General features: G+C 44.8%; 4 pseudogenes; all 4 read left to right on the top strand.

Moving 5' to 3' along the window:
- The first annotated feature begins 5,327 nt into the window (after positions 1-5,327).
- On the top strand, positions 5,328-6,372 carry LOC146829815 (28S ribosomal RNA; annotated as a pseudogene).
- A 4-nt stretch (positions 6,373-6,376) lies between these two features.
- Positions 6,377-8,997, top strand: LOC146829814 (28S ribosomal RNA; annotated as a pseudogene).
- Positions 8,998-15,448: 6,451 nt separating this feature from the next.
- Positions 15,449-16,493, top strand: LOC146829813 (28S ribosomal RNA; annotated as a pseudogene).
- Positions 16,494-16,497: 4 nt separating this feature from the next.
- On the top strand, positions 16,498-19,118 carry LOC146829812 (28S ribosomal RNA; annotated as a pseudogene).
- Positions 19,119-26,597: the final 7,479 nt, after the last annotated feature.

The following is a 26,597-nucleotide window of genomic DNA, read 5'->3' as shown; positions in this document are numbered from 1 at the left end:
GTATAGTGAAGGTGAAAAAAAGTTGATGCGCGAATGGTAAATTGCTCGTGAGGGTTATGGGGAACTGTTTTGCAACCAGAAGCGGATGACAACGATTAAACCAACGTGATGTTACAGCTATTAAAAGATTTAAACGTGATGTAATATGGAAGTGAATTTACCGGTAACGGGCGGTGTGACTCATTTCGAGGTTTACGAAAGGTGATGAAGTTAGTAATGAAGCGTGAAAGCATTCTAGAATGGTGATAAAGGTTACTCTTACCCAATGTAGAAAGTGTAGACGTGTGCTCTCGCGTTTGGTCACGAACGTAGTGATGGTTGTGAATCAGAATTTGGGTACGGGAGTTAAAAAACTGCTAACGGCAAGTGACGTGGTGAAACATAGTGCGCATAGAAATAGGACGAGTGTTAGGTTACGAGACAACCGAGGAAGGACTAACCTGATAGAGTGAAAAAAGATTCTGTTATCACCGTGAAGAATAAGTAACCGCAGATCTAAGGGACCTCAAAAGTTATATTAGGAAGCGTGTTATCACTATATTAAGGCATTTTAACACATTTTCACATGTTAACACATGAGAACAGAAACGTCAATATAAGTAATGTTAAGGATGGTTCTATATGCGATAATAAAAGGTGAATATGATGAAAAAACTGCGTATATCGGTGTAGTATTGGAAACTGCAGACAAAAACATCATCTTATGTACAGTGGATGTTAATTCACTGTACACATCTATCCCTCACCAAATGGGCTTGGAAGCCATCGAACAAGCGCTATTATATTCTCAGTACACACACAACTTGCAAGTCTTTCTAATGGAATTAATGGAGTTCACTCTTTTACACAGCTATTTTCAACACAGCAATGAGTGGTACCAACAGTTAACCGGTACATCTATGGGGAATTGTGCCGCCCCAACGTATGCCAACATCTTCATGAATCAATTTGAGGAAGACCATATCCTTAACACACCAGCATGGACCAAGCATTTAAAGCTATACCTTAGATTTATCGATGACATCATCATGATATGGAACGGTCCTATTCACATTCTCAAAGACCAACTCAACAACCTCAATCAAATAGATCAACGTTTACAATTCACTTTTAACATCGATACAGACACTATCAACTTCTTGGATGTTACTATTACCAAAACATTCACAGGATTCGAAACTGATCTATACAGGAAAAGTACCGACAGGAATAATACCCTCCACTTTCAAAGCTTTCATCCTCCACCTCTCAAGCAACACCTTCCTTATTCGCAAATGCTTCGAATAAAGAGAATTGTATCCAACCCCAACAAATCCATCAATCAACTCAATTCACTCACACAAAGATTCAAATCCCGTGGTTATCCTGATCAAGTACTACAAAAAGCTCAAGAAAGATCAACTATTAAAAATCGTGATGAACTTCTTGCCATTCAACCCAAACCCATCAAGAATCAAATCACGGTAGTATCTAAATACTCTACCATCAGCCCCAACTACAAACGAATCATAAAAAAGCATTGGCAATTACTTAAACTGGAGCAGGAGTTTAATCACATCTTCGATCAAGAACCAATTTTTGCTTACACAAGAAATAAAAACATAGGTGAAATACTCAATCAACCAAACCAACCCCTTTCAAATTTATCATTTAAAGGAACCATTCCTTGCTTAAACTGTAACAGTTGCAATAACGTTATGAAAGCCGATTACATCACTCATCCAATGAAAGGACACAAAATCAGAATCAAAACTACGGCTATCTGTGACACTTCTAATGTTGTATATATGCTTAAATGCCCTTGCGGCAAAGTATACGTAGGGCAGACCGAAAGGAAAATTAAAATCAGACTGAATGAACATAAGTCTAATATCAGAACCAAACAACAAAAATCATCAGTTGCACAACACTTTTTGGATCCTAGAGACCGTCGCTAAAAGGGAAGGAAGAGACAATCACAACTTTCTTCTTAAAAGAGAGAACCATTGGATATATTTGTTAAACTCGATGAAACCAGATGGTTTAAATGACCGCACAGAATTTTTATGTTACTTGTAATTTTCCTAAGCACTATTGATCTCTAATGTCGTTTACAATTTTTAAATAGTTACCAATTAGCCTTGTTTCCAATACTACACCGATATACGCAGTTTTTTCATCATATTCACCTTTTATTATCGCATATAGAACCATCCTTAACATTACTTATATTGACGTTTCTGTTCTCATTAACATGTGAAAATGTGTTAAAATGCCTTAATATAGTGATAACACGCATCCTAATATAACTTTTGAGGTCCCTTAGATCTGCGGTTACTTATTCTTCACGGTGATAACAGAATCTTTTTTCACTCTATCAGGTTAGTCCTTCCTCGGTTGTCTCGTAACCTAACACTCGTCCTATTTCTATGCGCACTATGTTTCACCACGTCACTTGCCGTTAGCAGTTTTTTAACTCCCGTACCCAAATTCTGATTCACAACCATCACTACGTTCATGACCGATCGCGAGAGCACACGTCTACGCTTTCTACATTGGGTAAGAGTAACCTTTATCACCATTCTAGAATGCTTTCACGCTTCATTACTAACTTCATCACCTTTCGTAAACCTCGAAATGAGTCACACCGCCCGTTACCGGTAAATTCACTTCCATATTACATCACGTTTAAATCTTTTAATAGCTGTAACATCACGTTGGTTTAATCGTTGTCATCCGCTTCTGGTTGCAAAACAGTTCCCCATAACCCTCACGAGCAATTTACCATTCGCGCATCAACTTTTTTTCACCTTCACTATACCGCCTACGCGTCACAACTTACCCGTTTTAAATCACTTCTTTTCGCTTTTTTAACGCACGAGTAACTATCAGACCTCACACATAGCGCTCATTGTTCTCTGTATCGTTTTTCTAGAGTTCCCCTGATGAAGGCTCATGCCGAAATGCATTGGGAATATATAACTAATGTCATGATCTTCGTAATGCGTTTGAAGTGAAAAAACGCTCATGATGAATTCGAAATAACAAATAAAGTTTTTCAACATATTGAAGAATCAAGTATAATCTTTTGAAACCCATTTTGGAGGACTAGTTACGCGCCTGGGGGACACACCCCAAGTTGTTGGGGGTGCATTTTCATATTTACATACGCCCTATTTCGGAGGACGAACCCCGGAGCACGCTACAAACTACAAACCACCACTGAACTATTAGGTTGTGCACGTACCAAATCCATTTTCTTTTCACATTCCAGGTGGGTCATTCTTGATGGAGATAATTCATGTGCAGCTCTTTAAACCTTTTGCTTTCAGGGAGTCGACTCCTTCCACTTTTGAGGCCAGGCAAAGTCCTTAGGGCTGTGGCTCCTAATGTGCAGCAGGTGCAGTCATCCAGAGTGCAATCTATTGGGTGCAGGCCAGGGTTCCAGCAGGGGAGTCCTTGTTCTTCTGTTGTGTCAGGCAGGGAACTCTTGTAGCTCATTTGTACCTGTTGCTATTAGAGAATCTCTTCCTAATACTTAAGGCTGTAGTTCAAAAGTGTTCAGCATGTGCAGTCCTAATCATAGCATTCCATTTAAGGTGCAGACCAGGGGTTCCCACATGGCAGTCCTTCTTCTCTTGACTATTCCAGGAAGGATCTTATTTGCTGTGCAGTTATCCTATATTAAGCAAATGTTCCTGTAAGACAAGCAGGGAGGCACCCCTGACCACTGGGGGATAGGGTGACATCAAGAAGTATGACGACTTCCTCCAAAGTACAGCATATTCATGCCCAAGAAAGTGCTATTCTTCCAGAATCCAAAATGGTGAAACTCTCTCCTGGAGGGTTATATATGGATAAGCAAACCCACTGGTGTGGCTAACTATACCTAACACACCCTTCCCAGCCCCTCTGTGAATCTAATTACTGGTGCTCATGTGTATCTGGGAGTTCAGGATGTGGGAGTGACCCTGTACTTCCCAAACCTTTCCTTCTCTCTTTGAAGACCAGTTTGGATACTTCACCCTCATCCTTCCTTTTGCTCTTTAGCTTGCAATTCTCCCCCCACAGGAAACCCATTGTCTCTAGTCAGCTACTTCAGACCTCATTAAGACAGCTTGGATCAGCCTGGCAGCAGCTGGCCAATCATGAGAGGCTCCTGGATGGCTGGATTTTGGCTCACAGAAAAGAAAGTTCTATAACCTATTTTCTGTGATAGTTATAGAAAATCTAATAGTGTCATATTGTTGGATTTATTCTATCATTTCAAGTCTTTGAATGATATTTTAGTTCACTGTCAATAATTATACTGTGATAAAGTATTCCCATATTAGCCTATGGAGATCATTTTCTACAATACGGAACATTAACATTGTCTGTTTTTTTCTTCACCAGGGCATATTAAACATATGTTATAAGGACCTTGCTTAGAGTTATAGCACTCAGAGGAGAAAATGGGGGTGACATATATGTAATAGTAAATTTGAGTCTTTTAAATTACCTAAAAATTGAAAAGAAAAATGTACATATGATTTAAGTTTAAAAGCAGCCTAGCAAAGCAAGGCTGGGTTTTGAAATAGCAGCAGGTGCCACAGCAGTGCACACTTGAGTGCATTAAATCGACTGGGCCTTCAGACCTACATGCCCTTCTATATACTAGGGATGTACAGGTAGGGTCTCAGTACCAACTGTAGTTATACCTAATTGCCATGTACATTTAATCAAAGCAGAGGCACTGGATATGGTCAGCAGAGCCCAGGGCACAGTCAGAGTCATACAATCACCTTCTAGTTGTCAAAAAGGGAGAGACAAAAGCGGGGGCGCAGGAAACAAGTCCTGGCTCCACAATCTAAGCCTGAGATCTTAAGTGCACAAAGCAAGGAGCAAAAGTACATGAAGTTTTGGTATGATCAAAAGGCCACAATGCCTGATTATTACTGAGATCAGTCTGTGTTCGTTTTGGACCAGAGGTAGCTAAGGTGATTGAGCTGGGGATAATTGAGCCCTCTGACAGTCCATGTTCTGTTATGTTATGTAATGTTATTGGCTATTTATAGAGTGCACAATCACCGGGGAGGTCTCTTTGTGCTAGGTAATGAGATGTCATAAGCCCTTACTACTGGTAAGCCTGTATAAACAACCAAGTCTTCAGAAGTTGGCTAAATTTGGTGTAGACAGAGGACTGCCTAATCTCCAAGGGGAGTGTGTTCCAAGCTTGTGAAACCACGACACAGAACCTGCAGCCTCAAATCCTGAGTTTCTTATAGGTGGGGGTAACCAGGTAGTGTTGGTGGCTTGATCTCAGTTCTCTTGTTGGCCGATATTTTACAATTTGAGCTTTCATGAAGCCCGAGCAGCTCAAATGCAATGCCTTGCACACTGTGCAGCATGCCTTAAATCTCTTGTTATGCTTCCAGTGGCGGGCTCACCACCATCCCATCTTGCCTGCTCTGTCAGGGAGGTGGAGCATGAGCATGTGTGATAGGACCCGAAAGATGGTGAACTATGCCTGGGCAGGGCGAAGCCAGAGGTAACTCTGGTGGAGGTCCGCAGCGGTTCTGACTTGCAAATCAGTCATCAGACCTGGGTATAGGGGCAGTAGACTAGCAGTTGGTTCCCTTCGAAGTTTCCCTCAGAATAGCTGGAACTCGTAGCCCCCAGTTTTTTCTGGTAAAGTGAATGATTAGTGGTCTTGAGGCCGAAATGATCTCAACCTGTTCCCAAACTTTAGATGCTGGCGTGGAGCCGGGCATGGAATGAGAGTGCCTAGTGGGCCACTTTTTGTAAGCAGAACTCGCGCTGCGGGATGAACCAAATGCCGGGTTAAGGTGTCCAAGGCCAATGCTCATCAGACACCAGAAAAGGTGTGGGTTGATAAAGACAGAAGGACGGTGCCCATGGAAGTCAGAGTCTGCTAAGGAGTGTGTAACAACTCACCCTCTGAATTCACTGACCTTGATAATGGATGGCGCTGGAGAGTAGGGCCCATACCTGGCTGGCGCTAAGAGCCGTGGGAGCTAAGCAATGCAATGAGTAGGAGGTCTGCTGCAGTGTGCACAGAAGCCTGGGGCAAGGGCCCGGGTGGAGCCACCACAGGTGCAGATCTTGGTGGTAGTAGCAAATATTGAATCGAGAACTTTGAAGGCTGAAGTGGAGGAGGGTTCCATGTCATCAGAAGTTGAACATTGGTCAGTCGGTCCTAAGAGATGGGTGAGTGCCGTTAGAAGGGACGGGCGATAGCCTCCGTTGCCCTCGGCTGATCAAAAGGGAGTCAGGTTCAGATTCCCTAACCGGGAGTGGCAGCATCCAGTAAGCTCTGGGGGGTTTGGTATAAATCTCGTGCCGGGCTGTACCCATATTTGCACCAGGTCTCCAAGGTGAACAGCCTCTGCCATGTTGGAACAATGTAGTTAAGGGAAGTCGGCAAGTCAGATCTGTAACTTCGGTATAAGGATTGGCTCTAAGGGCTGGGTCGGTCGGGCTGTGGCGCGAAGCGTGGCTGGGCGAGCATTGCGGCTGGGTGAGGAGCCTCCCTTCGGAGCAGCAGCGACTCTGGATGTGAGCTGGGCCATTCCTGTGGATCGCCCCAGCTGCAGGTCACCTCTCTTCCATGCCCCCTCCCCAGGGGCAAAGGGCAGGCGTTCTGCCTTGGTTGGAGCCTAGCAGCTGACTTAGAACTGGTGCGGACCAGGGGAATCTGACTGTTTAATAAAAACAAAGCATTGCGAAGGCCCGAGGTGGGTGTTGACGCAATGTGATTTCTGCCCAGTGCTCTGAATGTAAAAGTGAAGAAATTCAATGAAGCGCGGGTAAACGGCAGGAGTAAGAATGACTCTCTTAAGCGAGAGTAACTATGACTCTCCTAAAATATTCTCAGTTGTAGTGGCCTTTACCTCCCAGTGGTCTTGCTGGTAACTGCCTCTATAGTACTAGACTCTGAGTAGAGAACTCTATAGAGACAGGTCAAACAAGGTTCTATCATGGCGGCGAGCGTGATAGTGAGAAATGGCGAAGCAAACAAACACATTAACCTACTCACCAAATTTGACAAACCAGAACCCGCTTCGAACAATGCAACAATGAACAATAAATCAGATCATGATATAGGCCCTAGTTCACCCTCTGTAGCAGAAGAAGACACAACAGTAGACCTCAGCAAAACCATCGAGTTTGTGGCATCCTCAGCCAAGAATGACATTGTTACAACCAAGTTTGTATGAGGTCAGCAAAGAATTAATAACAAAGAAAAGTGACTACACAAAATAGTCACATACTGGAAATACCCAAACGAAAAGTATAAATGTGACTTGTGTGGAGACATATTGGGAACTTTTAAAGAGCTGAGAAAACATGTCTCCAACAAGCATAAAGGATTCTATCTTAAAACGTATTGCTCAAAAAGGGACAAAGAAGCCGAATACAACAATATTGCATGCAATATATTTTGCTGAGATGTACACTTTCTTGCAGCACATATGTCACCCTTATAAAAAACATATTGTTTTAAACTGGTCATTCATCAATATTTAAATGTGGTTATACAGTTACATAATAGTTCATAGTTGACACAAGATTTAGGATAGATGTGAATTTTATTGAAATGTCTTGAATGATGACTAGGTCTCAAATAATTACATACACAAAATCACCACATACCCCACATTGATTATTGATGTCCTGTTAATCATACTTTAAGTTCTCGGGACTGTTTGTAGAAAATTTTAAATTGTTGGAATAGTACTGCAGGGTGTGCTATCTCTGGCCTATACGTGATCCCAGTTCCAGTGAGGACAGCGTTCAGTGTGGCTGTAGTTTGGAGCAAACTAATGTTGTATTGTTGGAAGCAAAACTGATTTTATACCGATGGGCAGCATAATAACCCAGATTGAGCCACCATGAGGTGGTACAGATATAGCCAAATGCCTCGTCATCTAGTTAGTGATGTGCATGAATGGATAAACAAGATTCCCACTGTCCCTACCTACTATGTAACGAAACCACAGCTAAGGGAACTTGCTTGGCGGAATCAGCGGGGAAAGAAATACCCATTGAGCTTGACTCTAGTCTGGCACAGTAAAGAGACATGAGAGGTGTAGGATAAGTGGGAGGCACTCGGGCTGCCGGTGAAATACCACTACTCTTATTTTTTTTTCACTTGCCCGGTGAGGCGAGAGGGCGAGCCTCGTGGGGCTCTCGCTTCTGGATTAAAAGCACCTGGCCCCCGCTGGGGGGACAGTGACAGGTGGGGAGTTTGGCTGGGGCGGTACACCTGTCAAATGATAACACATGTGTCCTTAGGCAAGCTCTGGGAGGACAGAAACCTCCCATGGAGTAGAAGGGCAAAAGCTCATTCGATCTCAGTTTTCAGTATGAATTCAGACCGTGAAAGCGGGGCCTCACGATCCTTCTGACTTTTTGGGTTTCAAGCAGGAGGTGTCAGAAAAATTACCGCAGGAATAATTGGATTGTGGAGACCAAGCGTTCATATCGACGTTGCTTTTTGATCCTTCGTTGAGGGTTCTTCCTATCATTGTGAAGCAGAATTCACCAAGTGTTGGATTGTTCACCCACTAATAGAGAATGTGAGCTGGGTTTAGACCGTGGTGAGACAGGTTAGTTTTGCCCTACTGATGATGTGTTGTAATAGTTCCTGCTGAGTATGAGAGGAACAGCAGGTTCAGACATTTGGTGTATGTGCTTGGCTGAGGAGCCAATGGGGCGAAGCTACCATCTGTGGGATTATGACTGCATGCCTCTAAGTCAGAATCCCCCTAAACCATAATGATACTGCAGTGCCGTGGAGCCTCGGTTGGCCTGGGATAGCTGGCCTCTCTCGGGGGCCAGTGCGTAGAGCTGCTCGCTTGGGGACCACCTCCATCGCCTTAGTACATCACATGTTTGTGGGGCACCCGGTGCTAAATCATTTGTAGATGACCTGATTCTGGGTCAGTGTTTCATAAGTAGCAGAGCAGCTACCTCGCTGCGATCTATTGAAAGTCATCCTCTGAACCAAGCTTATGTCTTTCCATGCGTTGGTGCCTGCAGATGCCCTCCTCCAGCAAACCCAGGGGTAGGTCTCTCTGCCGCTAGGATGGTGGGAGGGATGCAGAGGGGGCGATGCGGGCCTGCGGGAGACCGCCTTCACCATGTGCCCTCCGGCATTGGGCCTCTCCCTGCCGTCCCTGTGCCACTGGAGTGTGGGGATGGGGGCCACCATCCCTTGCAGGTCAGCAGGGTGACCAGATAGCCTGGACCTGCCTGCTCCCAAACAAGTCAAACAGGGAGGTGAGCAGCCCAGGGGAAGAATTGGCTCCCCGGGCAGGCCGGCAGAGAGAGGACATGGCCTGCGCTTAACCTTCTTTGGTTCCAGCCGAGAGTCCGGGCGCTGGGGACAGGGGGTCCATTGGGGCCCGGGGAGGCTCTCCCCGACCTGGCTAGGGTTTGGAAGCTGGAACCGGGCCTGGGGCTTGAGCTCTGTCTGGCGAGCCCCAGGGTGCGTGAGCCCCCTGTCCTGCAAGCCAGCTGAGGGTCAGGGCACTGGAGAAAGGGGTTCATAGGGGCCCAGGTAGGCTCTCCCTGGCCTGGCTAGGGTTTGAAAGCTGGTATGGACCTGGGGCTTGAGCCCTTGTGTGCCGGATCCCCATCCAGCAAGCCAGCCGAGGGTCTGGGCACTGGGAACAGGGGTTCATCGGGGCCCAGAACGTCTCTCCCTGGGATGGCTAGGGTTCAGAAGCTGGGACGGGCCCAGGGCTTGAGATACGTCTGGCGGGCCTCTGGGTGCGGGAGCCCCGATCCTGAAAGCCAGCCGAGGGTCCAGGTGCTGGAGACTGGGGACCACTAGAGCCCAGGAAGGCTCTCTTTGGCCCTGCTAGGGTTCTGAAATTGGGACCCTGTGAGGGGCTTGAGCACCATCGGGTGGGCCATAGGATGTGGGAGCTCCTGTCCTGCAAGCCAGCCGAGCATCTGGGCACTGTGGATGGGGGTCCACTGGGGCCCGTGGAGGCTCTCCACAGCCTGGCTAGGGTCGGAAGCTGGGACCGGGGCCCGGGCTTGATCTCCGTCCATCCAGCAGGCCCCAGGGTGCGAGAGCTCCCCGGTCCTGCAAGCCATCTGAGAGTCCGGGTGATGAGGATGGGGGTCCATTGGGGCCAGGGCAGGCTCACTGACCTGGCTGGGTTCAGATGCAGGGACCATGCCAGGGGGCGGGGGTGGCTTGCCAACTCTGCTCCGCCGGCGGAGTGGAGTTCTCTGCCCACCCCTAGTTTTACCTTGGCGAGAGTGGGACAGGGGTCCACCGGGGCCCGGGGTGGCTCTCCCCGGCCTGGCTACGGTTTGGAAGCTGTGACCGGGCACGGGGCTTGAGCTCCATCTGGCGGGCAACGTGGTGCAGGATCCCCCCACCCTGCAAGCCAGCTGAGGGTCTGGGCGCTGGGGACAGGTGTTCATTGGGGCCCAGGGAGGCTCCACCAATTTGGGTACGGGAGTTAAAAAACTGCTAACGGCAAGTGACGTGGTGAAACATAGTGCGCATAGAAATAGGACGAGTGTTAGGTTACGAGACAACCGAGGAAGGACTAACCTGATAGAGTGAAAAAAGATTCTGTTATCACCGTGAAGAATAAGTAACCGCAGATCTAAGGGACCTCAAAAGTTATATTAGGAAGCGTGTTATCACTATATTAAGGCATTTTAACACATTTTCACATGTTAACACATGAGAACAGAAACGTCAATATAAGTAATGTTAAGGATGGTTCTATATGCGATAATAAAAGGTGAATATGATGAAAAAACTGCGTATATCGGTGTAGTATTGGAAACTGCAGACAAAAACATCATCTTATGTACAGTGGATGTTAATTCACTGTACACATCTATCCCTCACCAAATGGGCTTGGAAGCCATCGAACAAGCGCTATTACATTCTCAGTACACACACAACTTGCAAGTCTTTCTAATGGAATTAATGGAGTTCACTCTTTTACACAGCTATTTTCAACACAGCAATGAGTGGTACCAACAGTTAACCGGTACATCTATGGGGAATTGTGCCGCCCCAACGTATGCCAACATCTTCATGAATCAATTTGAGGAAGACCATATCCTTAACACACCAGCATGGACCAAGCATTTAAAGCTATACCTTAGATTTATTGATGACATCATCATGATATGGAACGGTCCTATTCACATTCTCAAAGACCAACTCAACAACCTCAATCAAATAGATCAACGTTTACAATTCACTTTTAACATCGATACAGACACTATCAACTTCTTGGATGTTACTATTACCAAAACATTCACAGGATTCGAAACTGATCTATACAGGAAAAGTACCGACAGGAATAATACCCTCCACTTTCAAAGCTTTCATCCTCCACCTCTCAAGCAACACCTTCCTTATTCGCAAATGCTTCGAATAAAGAGAATTGTATCCAACCCCAACAAATCCATCAATCAACTCAATTCACTCACACAAAGATTCAAATCCCGTGGTTATCCTGATCAAGTACTACAAAAAGCTCAAGAAAGATCAACTATTAAAAATCGTGATGAACTTCTTGCCATTCAACCCAAACCCATCAAGAATCAAATCACGGTAGTATCTAAATACTCTACCATCAGCCCCAACTACAAACGAATCATAAAAAAGCATTGGCAATTACTTAAACTGGAGCAGGAGTTTAATCACATCTTCGATCAAGAACCAATTTTTGCTTACACAAGAAATAAAAACATAGGTGAAATACTCAATCAACCAAACCAACCCCTTTCAAATTTATCATTTAAAGGAACCATTCCTTGCTTAAACTGTAACAGTTGCAATAACGTTATGAAAACCGATTACATCACTCATCCAATGAAAGGACACAAAATCAGAATCAAAACTACGGCTATCTGTGACACTTCTAATGTTGTATATATGCTTAAATGCCCTTGCGGCAAAGTATACGTAGGGCAGACCGAAAGGAAAATTAAAATCAGACTGAATGAACATAAGTCTAATATCAGAACCAAACAACAAAAATCATCAGTTGCACAACACTTTTTGGATCCTAGAGACCGTCGCTAAAAGGGAAGGAAGAGACAATCACAACTTTCTTCTTAAAAGAGAGAACCATTGGATATATTTGTTAAACTCGATGAAACCAGATGGTTTAAATGACCGCACAGAATTTTTATGTTACTTGTAATTTTCCTAAGCACTATTGATCTCTAATGTCGTTTACAATTTTTAAATAGTTACCAATTAGCCTTGTTTCCAATACTACACCGATATACGCAGTTTTTTCATCATATTCACCTTTTATTATCGCATATAGAACCATCCTTAACATTACTTATATTGACGTTTCTGTTCTCATTAACATGTGAAAATGTGTTAAAATGCCTTAATATAGTGATAACAAGCATCCTAATATAACTTTTGAGGTCCCTTAGATCTGCGGTTACTTATTCTTCACGGTGATAACAGAATCTTTTTTCACTCTATCAGGTTAGTCCTTCCTCGGTTGTCTCGTAACCTAACACTCGTCCTATTTCTATGCGCACTATGTTTCACCACGTCACTTGCCGTTAGCAGTTTTTTAACTCCCGTACCCAAATTCTGATTCACAACCATCACTACGTTCATGACCGATCGCGAGAGCACACGTCTACGCTTTCTACATTGGGTAAGAGTAACCTTTATCACCATTCTAGAATGCTTTCACGCTTCATTACTAACTTCATCACCTTTCGTAAACCTCGAAATGAGTCACACCGCCCGTTACCGGTAAATTCACTTCCATATTACATCACGTTTAAATCTTTTAATAGCTGTAACATCACGTTGGTTTAATCGTTGTCATCCGCTTCTGGTTGCAAAACAGTTCCCCATAACCCTCACGAGCAATTTACCATTCGCGCATCAACTTTTTTTCACCTTCACTATACCGCCTACGCGTCACAACTTACCCGTTTTAAATCACTTCTTTTCGCTTTTTTAACGCACGAGTAACTATCAGACCTCACACATAGCGCTCATTGTTCTCTGTATCGTTTTTCTAGAGTTCCCCTGATGAAGGCTCATGCCGAAATGCATTGGGAATATATAACTAATGTCATGATCTTCGTAATGCGTTTGAAGTGAAAAAACGCTCATGATGAATTCGAAATAACAAATAAAGTTTTTCAACATATTGAAGAATCAAGTATAATCTTTTGAAACCCATTTTGGAGGACTAGTTACGCGCCTGGGGGACACACCCCAAGTTGTTGGGGGTGCATTTTCATATTTACATACGCCCTATTTCGGAGGACGAACCCCGGAGCACGCTACAAACTACAAACCACCACTGAACTATTAGGTTGTGCACGTACCAAATCCATTTTCTTTTCACATTCCAGGTGGGTCATTCTTGATGGAGATAATTCATGTGCAGCTCTTTAAACCTTTTGCTTTCAGGGAGTCGACTCCTTCCACTTTTGAGGCAAGGCAAAGTCCTTAGGGCTGTGGCTCCTAATGTGCAGCAGGTGCAGTCATCCAGAGTGCAATCTATTGGGTGCAGGCCAGGGTTCCAGCAGGGGAGTCCTTGTTCTTCTGTTGTGTCAGGCAGGGAACTCTTGTAGCTCATTTGTACCTGTTGCTATTAGAGAATCTCTTCCTAATACTTAAGGCTGTAGTTCAAAAGTGTTCAGCATGTGCAGTCCTAATCATAGCATTCCATTTAAGGTGCAGACCAGGGGTTCCCACATGGCAGTCCTTCTTCTCTTGACTATTCCAGGAAGGATCTTATTTGCTGTGCAGTTATCCTATATTAAGCAAATGTTCCTGTAAGACAAGCAGGGAGGCACCCCTGACCACTGGGGGATAGGGTGACATCAAGAAGTATGACGACTTCCTCCAAAGTACAGCATATTCATGCCCAAGAAAGTGCTATTCTTCCAGAATCCAAAATGGTGAAACTCTCTCCTGGAGGGTTATATATGGATAAGCAAACCCACTGGTGTGGCTAACTATACCTAACACACCCTTCCCAGCCCCTCTGTGAATCTAATTACTGGTGCTCATGTGTATCTGGGAGTTCAGGATGTGGGAGTGACCCTGTACTTCCCAAACCTTTCCTTCTCTCTTTGAAGACCAGTTTGGATACTTCACCCTCATCCTTCCTTTTGCTCTTTAGCTTGCAATTCTCCCCCCACAGGAAACCCATTGTCTCTAGTCAGCTACTTCAGACCTCATTAAGACAGCTTGGATCAGCCTGGCAGCAGCTGGCCAATCATGAGAGGCTCCTGGATGGCTGGATTTTGGCTCACAGAAAAGAAAGTTCTATAACCTATTTTCTGTGATAGTTATAGAAAATCGAATAGTGTCGTATTGTTGGATTAATTCTATAATTGTAAGTCTTTGAATGATATTTTAGTTCACTGTCAATAATTGTACTGTGATAAAGTATTCCCATATTAGCCTATGGAGATCATTTTCTACAATACGGAACATTAACATTGTCTGTTTTTTTCTTCACCAGGGCATATAAAACATATGTTATAAGGACCTTGCTTAGAGTTATAGCACTCAGAGGAGAAAAGTGGGGTTACATATATGTAATAGTAAATTAGTTTGAGTCTTTAAATTACCTAAAAATTCAAAAGAAAAATGTACATATGATTTAAGTTTAAAAGCAGCCTAGCAAAGCAAGGCTGGGTTTTGAAATAGCAGCAGGTGCCACAGTAGTGCACACTTGAGTGCATTAAATTGACTGGGCCTTCAGACCTACATGCCCTTCTATATACTAGGGATGTACAGGTAGGGTCTCAGTACCAACTGTAGTTATACCTAATTGCCATGTACATTTAATCAAAGCAGAGGCACTGGATATGGTCAGCAGAGCCCAGGGCACAGTCAGAGTCATACAATCACCTTCTAGTTGTCAAAAAGGGAGAGACAAAAGCGGGGGCGCAGGAAACAAGTCCTGGCTCCACAATCTAAGCCTGAGATCTTAAGTGCACAAAGCAAGGAGCAAAAGTACATGAAGTTTTGGTATGATCAAAAGGCCACAATGCCTGATTATTACTGAGATCAGTCTGTGTTCGTTTTGGACCAGAGGTAGCTAAGGTGATTGAGCTGGGGATAATTGAGCCCTCTGACAGTCCATGTTCTGTTATGTTATGTAATGTTATTGGCTATTTATAGAGTGCACAATCACCGGGGAGGTCTCTTTGTGCTAGGTAATGAGATGTCATAAGCCCTTACTACTGGTAAGCCTGTATAAACAACCAAGTCTTCAGAAGTTGGCTAAATTTGGTGTAGACAGAGGACTGCCTAATCTCCAAGGGGAGTGTGTTCCAAGCTTGTGAAACCACGACAGAGAACCTGCAGCCTCAAATCCTGAGTTTCTTATAGGTGGGGGTAACCAGGTAGTGTTGGTGGCTTGATCTCAGTTCTCTTGTTGGCCGATATTTTACAATTCGAGCTTTCATGAAGCCCGAGCAGCTCAAATGCAATGCCTTGCACACTGTGCAGCATGCCTTAAATCTCTTGTTATGCTTCCAGTGGCGGGCTCACCACCATCCCATCTTGCCTGCTCTGTCAGGGAGGTGGAGCATGAGCATGTGTGATAGGACCCGAAAGATGGTGAACTATGCCTGGGCAGGGCGAAGCCAGAGGTAACTCTGGTGGAGGTCCGCAGCGGTTCTGACTTGCAAATCAGTCATCAGACCTGGGTATAGGGGCAGTAGACTAGCAGTTGGTTCCCTTCGAAGTTTCCCTCAGAATAGCTGGAACTCGTAGCCCCCAGTTTTTTCTGGTAAAGTGAATGATTAGTGGTCTTGAGGCCGAAATGATCTCAACCTGTTCCCAAACTTTAGATGCTGGCGTGGAGCCGGGCATGGAATGAGAGTGCCTAGTGGGCCACTTTTTGTAAGCAGAACTCGCGCTGCGGGATGAACCAAATGCCGGGTTAAGGTGTCCAAGGCCAATGCTCATCAGACACCAGAAAAGGTGTGGGTTGATAAAGACAGAAGGACGGTGCCCATGGAAGTCAGAGTCTGCTAAGGAGTGTGTAACAACTCACCCTCTGAATTCACTGACCTTGATAATGGATGGCGCTGGAGAGTAGGGCCCATACCTGGCTGGCGCTAAGAGCCGTGGGAGCTAAGCAATGCAATGAGTAGGAGGTCTGCTGCAGTGTGCACAGAAGCCTGGGGCAAGGGCCCGGGTGGAGCCACCACAGGTGCAGATCTTGGTGGTAGTAGCAAATATTGAATCGAGAACTTTGAAGGCTGAAGTGGAGGAGGGTTCCATGTCATCAGAAGTTGAACATTGGTCAGTCGGTCCTAAGAGATGGGTGAGTGCCGTTAGAAGGGACGGGCGATAGCCTCCGTTGCCCTCGGCTGATCAAAAGGGAGTCAGGTTCAGATTCCCTAACCGGGAGTGGCAGCATCCAGTAAGCTCTGGGGGGTTTGGTATAAATCTCGTGCCGGGCTGTACCCATATCTGCACCAGGTCTCCAAGGTGAACAGCCTCTGCCATGTTGGAACAATGTAGTTAAGGGAAGTCGGCAAGTCAGATCTGTAACTTCGGTATAAGGATTGGCTCTAAGGGCTGGGTCGGTCGGGCTGTGGCGCGAAGCGTGGCTGGGCGAGCATTGCGGCTGGGTGAGGAGCCTCCCTTCGGAGCAGCAGCGACTCTGGATGTGAGCTGGGCCATTCCTGTGGATCGCCCCAGCTGCAGGTCACCTCTCTTCCATGCCCCCTCCCCAGGGGCAAAGGGCAGGCGTTCTGCCTTGGTTGGAGCCTAGCAGCTGACTTAGAACTGGTGCGGACCAGGGGAATCTGACTGTTTAATAAAAACAAAGCATTGCGAAGGCCCGAGGTGGGTGTTGACGCAATGTGATTTCTGCCCAGTGCTCTGAATGTAAAAGTGAAGAAATTCAATGAAGCGCGGGTAAACGGCAGGAGTAAGAATGACTCTCTTAAGCGAGAGTAACTATGACTCTCCTAAAATATTCTCAGTTGTAGTGGCCTTTACCTCCCAGTGGTCTTGCTGGTAACTGCCTCTATAGTACTAGACTCTGAGTAGAGAACTCTATAGAGACAGGTCAAACAAGGTTCTATCATGGCGGCGAGCGTGATAGTGAGAAATGGCGAAGCAAACAAACACATTAACCTACTCACCAAATTTGACAAACCAGAACCCGCTTCGAACAATGCAACAATGAACAATAAATCAGATCATGATATAGGCCCTAGTTCACCCTCTGTAGCAGAAGAAGACACAACAGTAGACCTCAGCAAAACCATCGAGTTTGTGGCATCCTCAGCCAAGAATGACATTGTTACAACCAAGTTTGTATGAGGTCAGCAAAGAATTAATAACAAAGAAAAGTGACTACACAAAATAGTCACATACTGGAAATACCCAAACGAAAAGTATAAATGTGACTTGTGTGGAGACATATTGGGAACTTTTAAAGAGCTGAGAAAACATGTCTCCAACAAGCATAAAGGATTCTATCTTAAAACGTATTGCTCAAAAAGGGACAAAGAAGCCGAATACAACAATATTGCATGCAATATATTTTGCTGAGATGTACACTTTCTTGCAGCACATATGTCACCCTTATAAAAAACATATTGTTTTAAACTGGTCATTCATCAATATTTAAATGTGGTTATACAGTTACATAATAGTTCATAGTTGACACAAGATTTAGTATAGATGTGAATTTTATTGAAATGTCTTGAATGATGACTAGGTCTCAAATAATTACATACACAAAATCACCACATACCCCACATTGATTATTGATGTCCTGTTAATCATACTTTAAGTTCTCGGGACTGTTTGTAGAAAATTTTAAATTGTTGTAATAGTACTGCAGGGTGTGCTATCTCTGGCCTATACGTGATCCCAGTTCCAGTGAGGACAGCGTTCAGTGTGGCTGTAGTTTGGAGCAAACTAATGTTGTATTGTTGGAAGCAAAACTGATTTTATACCGATGGGCAGCATAATAACCCAGATTGAGCCACCATGAGGTGGTACAGATATAGCCAAATGCCTCGTCATCTAGTTAGTGATGTGCATGAATGGATAAACAAGATTCCCACTGTCCCTACCTACTATGTAACGAAACCACAGCTAAGGGAACTTGCTTGGCGGAATCAGCGGGGAAAGAAATACCCATTGAGCTTGACTCTAGTCTGGCACAGTAAAGAGACATGAGAGGTGTAGGATAAGTGGGAGGCACTCGGGCTGCCGGTGAAATACCACTACTCTTATTTTTTTTTCACTTGCCCGGTGAGGCGAGAGGGCGAGCCTCGTGGGGCTCTCGCTTCTGGATTAAAAGCACCTGGCCCCCGCTGGGGGGACAGTGACAGGTGGGGAGTTTGGCTGGGGCGGTACACCTGTCAAATGATAACACATGTGTCCTTAGGCAAGCTCTGGGAGGACAGAAACCTCCCATGGAGTAGAAGGGCAAAAGCTCATTCGATCTCAGTTTTCAGTATGAATTCAGACCGTGAAAGCGGGGCCTCACGATCCTTCTGACTTTTTGGGTTTCAAGCAGGAGGTGTCAGAAAAATTACCGCAGGAATAATTGGATTGTGGAGACCAAGCGTTCATATCGACGTTGCTTTTTGATCCTTCGTTGATGGTTCTTCCTATCATTGTGAAGCAGAATTCACCAAGTGTTGGATTGTTCACCCACTAATAGAGAATGTGAGCTGGGTTTAGACCGTGGTGAGACAGGTTAGTTTTGCCCTACTGATGATGTGTTGTAATAGTTCCTGCTGAGTATGAGAGGAACAGCAGGTTCAGACATTTGGTGTATGTGCTTGGCTGAGGAGCCAATGGGGCGAAGCTACCATCTGTGGGATTATGACTGCATGCCTCTAAGTCAGAATCCCCCTAAACCATAATGATACTGCAGTGCCGTGGAGCCTCGGTTGGCCTGGGATAGCTGGCCTCTCTCGGGGGCCAGTGCGTAGAGCTGCTCGCTTGGGGACCACCTCCATCGCCTTAGTACATCACATGTTTGTGGGGCACCCGGTGCTAAATCATTTGTAGATGACCTGATTCTGGGTCAGTGTTTCATAAGTAGCAGAGCAGCTACCTCGCTGCGATCTATTGAAAGTCATCCTCTGAACCAAGCTTATGTCTTTCCATGCGTTGGTGCCTGCAGATGCCCTCCTCCAGCAAACCCAGGGGTAGGTCTCTCTGCCGCTAGGATGGTGGGAGGGATGCAGAGGGGGCGATGCGGGCCTGCGGGAGACCGCCTTCACCATGTGCCCTCCGGCATTGGGCCTCTCCCTGCCGTCCCTGTGCCACTGGAGTGTGGGGATGGGGGCCACCATCCCTTGCAGGTCAGCAGGGTGACCAGATAGCCTGGACCTGCCTGCTCCCAAACAAGTCAAACAGGGAGGTGAGCAGCCCAGGGGAAGAATTGGCTCCCCGGGCAGGCCGGCAGAGAGAGGACATGGCCTGCGCTTAACCTTCTTTGGTTCCAGCCGAGAGTCCGGGCGCTGGGGACAGGGGGTCCATTGGGGCCCGGGGAGGCTCTCCCCGACCTGGCTAGGGTTTGGAAGCTGGAACCGGGCCTGGGGCTTGAGCTCTGTCTGGCGAGCCCCAGGGTGCGTGAGCCCCCTGTCCTGCAAGCCAGCTGAGGGTCAGGGCACTGGAGAAAGGGGTTCATAGGGGCCCAGGTAGGCTCTCCCTGGCCTGGCTAGGGTTTGAAAGCTGGTATGGACCTGGGGCTTGAGCCCTTGTGTGCCGGATCCCCATCCAGCAAGCCAGCCGAGGGTCTGGGCACTGGGAACAGGGGTTCATCGGGGCCCAGAACGTCTCTCCCTGGGATGGCTAGGGTTCAGAAGCTGGGACGGGCCCAGGGCTTGAGATACGTCTGGCGGGCCTCTGGGTGCGGGAGCCCCGATCCTGAAAGCCAGCCGAGGGTCCAGGTGCTGGAGACTGGGGACCACTAGAGCCCAGGAAGGCTCTCTTTGGCCCTGCTAGGGTTCTGAAATTGGGACCCTGTGAGGGGCTTGAGCACCATCGGGTGGGCCATAGGATGTGGGAGCTCCTGTCCTGCAAGCCAGCCGAGCATCTGGGCACTGTGGATGGGGGTCCACTGGGGCCCGTGGAGGCTCTCCACAGCCTGGCTAGGGTCGGAAGCTGGGACCGGGGCCCGGGCTTGATCTCCGTCCATCCAGCAGGCCCCAGGGTGCGAGAGCCCCCCGGTCCTGCAAGCCATCTGAGAGTCCGGGTGATGAGGATGGGGGTCCATTGGGGCCAGGGCAGGCTCACTGACCTGGCTGGGTTCAGATGCAGGGACCATGCCAGGGGGCGGGGGTGGCTTGCCAACTCTGCTCCGCCGGCGGAGTGGAGTTCTCTGCCCACCCCTAGTTTTACCTTGGCGAGAGTGGGACAGGGGTCCACCGGGGCCCGGGGTGGCTCTCCCCGGCCTGGCTACGGTTTGGAAGCTGTGACCGGGCATGGGGCTTGAGCTCCATCTGGCGGGCAACGTGGTGCAGGATCCCCCCACCCTGCAAGCCAGCTGAGGGTCTGGGCGCTGGGGACAGGTGTTCATTGGGGCCCAGGGAGGCTCCACCCGACCTGTCTAGGGTTTGGAAGCTTGGATGGGCCTGGGGCTTGAGCTCCATCCATCGGGCCCTGGGATGTAGGAGCCCCCCATCCTGCTAGCCAGACAAGGCCCTGGGCGCTGGTGACAAGGTCCACTGGAGCCCTGGGAGTATCTCCCTGGCCTGGCTAGGGTTAGGAAGCTGGTACCGGGCCTGGGGCATGTGTTCCTTCCGGCGGGTCCCAGGGTGCATGAGCCCCCTCATACAGCAAGGCAGCTGAGGGCCTGGGTGGTGGGGATGGGGGTCCATCGGGGCCCAGGGTAGCTCTCCCCAGCCTGGCTAGGGTTCAGAAGCTGGGACCGGGTCTGGGGCTTTAGCTCCATCCAGCAGTCCCTGGGGTGCAGAAGCCCCCTGGTCCTGCAAGGGTCCAGGAACTGTGGATGGTGGTCGATCGGGTCCAGGACAGGGTCACCCGACCTTGCTGGTTTCAGAAGCAGGGACCGGGCCAGGGGGCGGGGGTGGCTGGCTAACTCCACTCTGGGGCAGAGCAGAGTTCTTTTTTCACCCCTAGTTTTACCTTGTTGAGAGTGGTGCACCACATGTATTGTATTGGAATGACGATCTTTTAGGAGTTTCTGAAATTTTTATATTCTGCAATAGTATTTCAGAGGTGAGTTACAAATTTGGAAGGTTTTTTATGTATTGCGTAGGAGTGCTTCTGTGTTTGTAATTATATTATATAGCTTGTAATGCATTATTTATAAAGCTTGCAAAGCATTAGAGAAATGTGGTGTTTGAAATATGTTAAAATATGTACAAATGAGTATTGTAGTTTGTTGTATTGCACTGAAATGAATATTGAAATAGGTTGTGCATAGTAATATGTGTGCTTCCTGAGTGTCTAATGAAAGTAGTAGAGAAAACTGATGTTTATACCATGTTGACAGATGTATTAACCAATATCCCAGTCTATTTAACTCTGTAAACATGTGCCCTGTATTATGAGCAGAAAGGAATACATACACCTGGTTGTAAAACAAATTTAGAGAGCATGAACACAGGTATTATACTATTTGTATGAAATACTTCAGCCCTATACATTTAAAAAGAATGTTAGAGAGAATATAAAAGAAGACAGATATGCAGTAATGTGATGTAATGAATGGTTAGTGAATCATGTCAAAGGGAATCTTATTAATCACAGAAAACTGAGTTGTGAGAGTGCAGATAAGAGAGAATGTTTCTATTTAGCACTCCTGCAGCTGTTTAAGCCTTGGCGTAGTGAAACAGAATTACTTGGAGATTTTGACTGCTATGAAGATTGTATTAATGCAATTAACCCCTTCAGTGCCACGCCCTTTCCCCCTCCTGTGCCGGGCGTTGCACTAGTGGGTGGGGTTCATGACGAGATAGTCTCGTCATGGGCACAGCGCAACCGTGCTCCATGACGAGACTATCTCGTCATGGGCACTGAAGAGGTTAAAGACAACATTCACTACACAAATGTTAAATGATGAGATTGGACAAGAAAGTACTATTGCAGCTGAAATAGCTAGAGACAGTTCTCAAGATAGTCAAAGTTCTGGTCCTCTGAGTCAAGATCCACTGGGGCAATCAATTCTTGAACATGAAGCAGCATTAGAAATGAATGAGGCAGGTAGAAACTGCAATGCAACAAGCACACAAGGAGATTGTTCAGTGGGGACAGTTAGAGAAACAACTAAATGTTGACCAAAAAGAAATATATCTGAATATATGTTCATAATTGAAACCTTTTATGATGTACATCAGCAGTCAAGCTGGCAAGCTGGAACAGGAAAACGTTTCTTAATTAAACTATCTACACAAAACTACAGAATTACATGTATCTTGTGTCGTAATAGCTCCAACTGAATGAGCAGCACACACCATTATTTTTTTTTACTTTACATCAATTACTTATGCTAGCTGTTAAACATGATAATACATTGGAATATCAGTAGCTATCTGGAGAAGCATGTTATGGAGTCTCAGAGTTCTGAAGAAAATACAACTCTTTATTATTGATGAAGTGAGCATGGTCTCAGACGTATTGCTTGCCTTTGTACACTTGAGAATGCAACAGATTTTAAAAACAGATTATGATGTTCTGTTTTGAAGAAACATTTAATTGTATTTGGATACCTACTACAACGTACTCCTGTTAAAGGACAAACTGTTTTTAAAACACTTTTCCTTGATTAGACAAGGACATCTTTTAGAAGTATAGGAAATATAAATATTTGGTTAAACTTTGAATATAAAGAACTTGCTAAGAATATTCACCAAGCAGGTGATGAACATTATGGAAATATTCTCAAAGACATAAGAATTGGTGTCTTGACAGAACATGGTAAACAAGGTTTAGAAAGTAACCTACTAAGGAACTTGTTTACAACTTTAAAAACAGCAGCTGAAGAGATGTACAATATGCTTGTGGAAACCATTCTGTAGTTTGTCTAATGCCTACATTGCAAGAGTGTTCTACATTTAATCAACAAGTTCTCAAACTGAGAACTACAGGCTAAATGGGAGTCTTAAAAATGTCTGTATCTAAAACTGCAGGATTAGAAAAGACTTTACATGTATGTAAAAACTTTTGAGTAATTTTGTGGCACAATTTGAATGTAGAAGAAGGATTAGTAAATGGATCAATGGGAAAAGTTATTGATTTTGTAAATTTCCAAACTAGGAATGGAATAGAAATTGTGATAATACAATTTTAGCAGGTTAATGAGGTAAGACAGATTGAGTGTTGTGTTGTACGTTTTTTGCTTGTCAAAGACTATATGTTCACAAACAACAGTTTCCTCTGCCTCTATATATGCAGTAACTGTTCTTAAATCTCAAGGTTTAAGTATAGATAGAGCTTTTGTAAATATTGGAAGTACAGTGTTCAAAGAGAGAATGGCATATGTTGCATTGTCTCGAGTAAGAACATTGTCTGGTTTGTATTTGATAGATTTTGATGACAAAATGTTTAGTGCTGATGCAAATTGTGTAGGAGAGTACAATCATTAAAGAAGACTTTAAGCTCCTCATTTATGTGAATATCCCATTTATGAGAAACTTGCAGTGTGTTCAAAACAAAGATATGTAAAACATTCAACGGAGGTTCAAAACAAAGAAAAACATTGAAAAGAAAGTTGAAGGCATAAAGAAAAAAGTAGAAAGTGTTGATGACTTTGTAGGATATCAGTTGGAATAAGGTTCAGGTATCAACTGTTATGCTAATGTGATTCTGACTGCTGTGTTTCATCTACATCTTCATCATGAAATCATGGAACATCGTGAAAAAAGATAATATTATGGACTACATCATGTTGTGCCGCAGTTGGTTAGTGACAGAACAAAAATAGTTACTACTTGTGGCATTCAACATCTTTTAGATATGTGTACCATTCATTGACATTTACTCTAAACAGACAACAACATGCACAATAATTTGTAATGTTCCTGCTTGGAGTATTAGAAGATGAAAGAATACACAATTTATTAGGACTAAGATACAGATGGGACCATAAGTGTGAAATGTTTTCATATACTTCTACCACTGAAATACAAACAGAACAATTCCTATACTTGGCAATCCCAGGGCCCGATTCACAGAACTAACTTAAGACAAAATCCTAAACTTACTACTTTTGGTATTCACAGAAGTTAGGATTTTGTCTTAAGTTTGTCTTAAGACAGACTTAAGACAGACTTAAGTTAGGATTTTGTCTTAAGTTTGTCTTAAGTCTGTCTTAAGTCTGTCTTAAGTCTGTCTTAAGTTTGTCTTAAGTCTGTCTTAAGACTGTCTTAAGTCTGTCTTAAGATTGTCTTAAGTCTGTCTTAAGTTTGTCTTTAGACAAACTTAAGACAAAATCCTAACTTCTGTGAATACCAAAAGTAGTAAGTTTAGGATTTTGTCTTAAGTTAGTTCTGTGAATCGGCCCCCCAGACTTTAAGTCAGTACCTTTCAGAAAATTGATAAAACATTGTAGACCTAATGGAAGAAAATTAGAAACAAAAAGTACACATGTTAAAGGAAGTCACATATCTATTTCAGGAAGAACTTTTACAACAGTGGCTATTATTTTCCATGATGGTCCTACTAAAACATCTGGACCCTATACTGTTTATGTAAAATGTAACAAAGGATGGACACATTGCAATGATGCCCACTTTAAATTCAAACCTAGATTGCCTTATGAATTTCTGCAGCCAATGTTTTGAGTACATCATTCAGCCTATTGGGGAAGATGTTAACAGAAAGTAGACAGCACTGCAAACTATTAGTCCTTATAATTAGCATTTTGATTATTATTATTTGCCCTAATTTGCATTACATTTGGAAAAAAGTGTTTAAAAGCAAATCGTTTATATATTTGTTGTCTATACTGTACCATATGTAAATGAGATTATACGTTTTGTGAAATATATCTGTGAAAAATAATAGAGTTAATGTAGATGAAAGAAGCGATTAAGAAAGTGTAGATGGCAAAACGCATAGCTATACATTTCATAATAATGTTCAATGCTGATTTTATTTTTTCCAATCACATTCTATAATACGTATATTTCACACCACATGTTCTCGAAATTTGTGTAAAAGAAGATACATGTTTTACTTTCACCTCCTCATACAGAATAGGTCTGTATGGAAAGTGATTTTTATTATATTTGAAATTTTGACAGTGTTGACGTTTGATGTATCATTCATGCATTCACTGACTCACAACCCAAGGACTTATCCAATCATTCAAACATTATACTTGTACTCATTCATTCACTCAGGCATTATGCATATACCCATCCAATCACCCAGATTCTACTCATGCACTCAGTCAATCACCCAGACACTACCTACGCACTGTTCCAATCACACAGGCTGCACCCATGCACTCAGCTATTAACCTCGGCAACACCCATGCAGTCCTCTATTCACCCAGCCACTACCTATGCACTCATGGAATCACCCAGGGGCTACCCATGCACTCATCCAACCAAACAGCCACTATGCATGCACTCATGCAACCATTCAGGCACTACCCATGCATTCATCAATCACTCAGACACTTACAATGCACTCACTCAGTGAGGCAGGCACTACCCTTGCACTAATCCATTCACTCTGGCAGTACCCATACACTCAAACAATCACTCAGGCAAAATCCTTCAACCAAACCATTTACTCAGGCACTACTTATGCACTCCTCTATTCACTCAGGCACTATTCTTGCACTCAACCATTCACTCAAGCACTACCCATGCACTCATCCAATCACTCAGGCACTATCCTTCAAATCAACCAATCACTCACACAATACACATGCTCTCATGTATTTACTCAAGAAATACTCGTGCACTAATCCAATTACCCAGGCACTACCTGTGCACTCATCTAATCACCCAGACACTACCTTTGCAATCCTGCATTCACTGATGCCCTCCCCATGCACTCATCCAATCATTCAAACACTATCCTTGCACTCATTCATTCACTCAGGCACTATGCATGCACCCATCCAATCACCCAGATACTACACAAGCACTCATTCAATCACCCAGACACTACACGCCGGTCCAATCACCCAAGCAGCACCCATGCACTCAGCCATTCTGCCAGACACTAACCATGCACTCTTCTATTCACCCAGCCACTACCTATGCACTCATGGAATCACCCAGGGACTACCCATGTACTCATGCAACCAAACAGCCACTCTGCATGCAGTCATCTAATCATACAGGTACTATACATACACTCATCCATTCACTAAGGTACAATGTATTAACTCATGCCATCACCCAGGCACTGCTCTTGCACTCATTCATTTATCCAGTCACTACCCATGTATTCATCAATTCACTCACACATTGCCCATGCAGTCATTGAGGCAGTACACATGAATTAATCGAATCTCTCAGACACTACCCACGCCCTCACCCAATAAGCCAGGCACTATCCTTGCACTGATCTATTCACTCAGGCAGAGAGCTTTATTGCTTCAGACATCTGCTGAGGTCAACAAATACAAAATGCATAAATATAAAAC

Source organism: Triturus cristatus, chromosome 5_2 (assembly GCF_964204655.1).
Source record: "Triturus cristatus chromosome 5_2, aTriCri1.1, whole genome shotgun sequence".
Classification (NCBI taxonomy): domain Eukaryota; kingdom Metazoa; phylum Chordata; class Amphibia; order Caudata; family Salamandridae; genus Triturus; species Triturus cristatus.
This window is presented reverse-complemented; position numbering and strand designations above follow the sequence as displayed.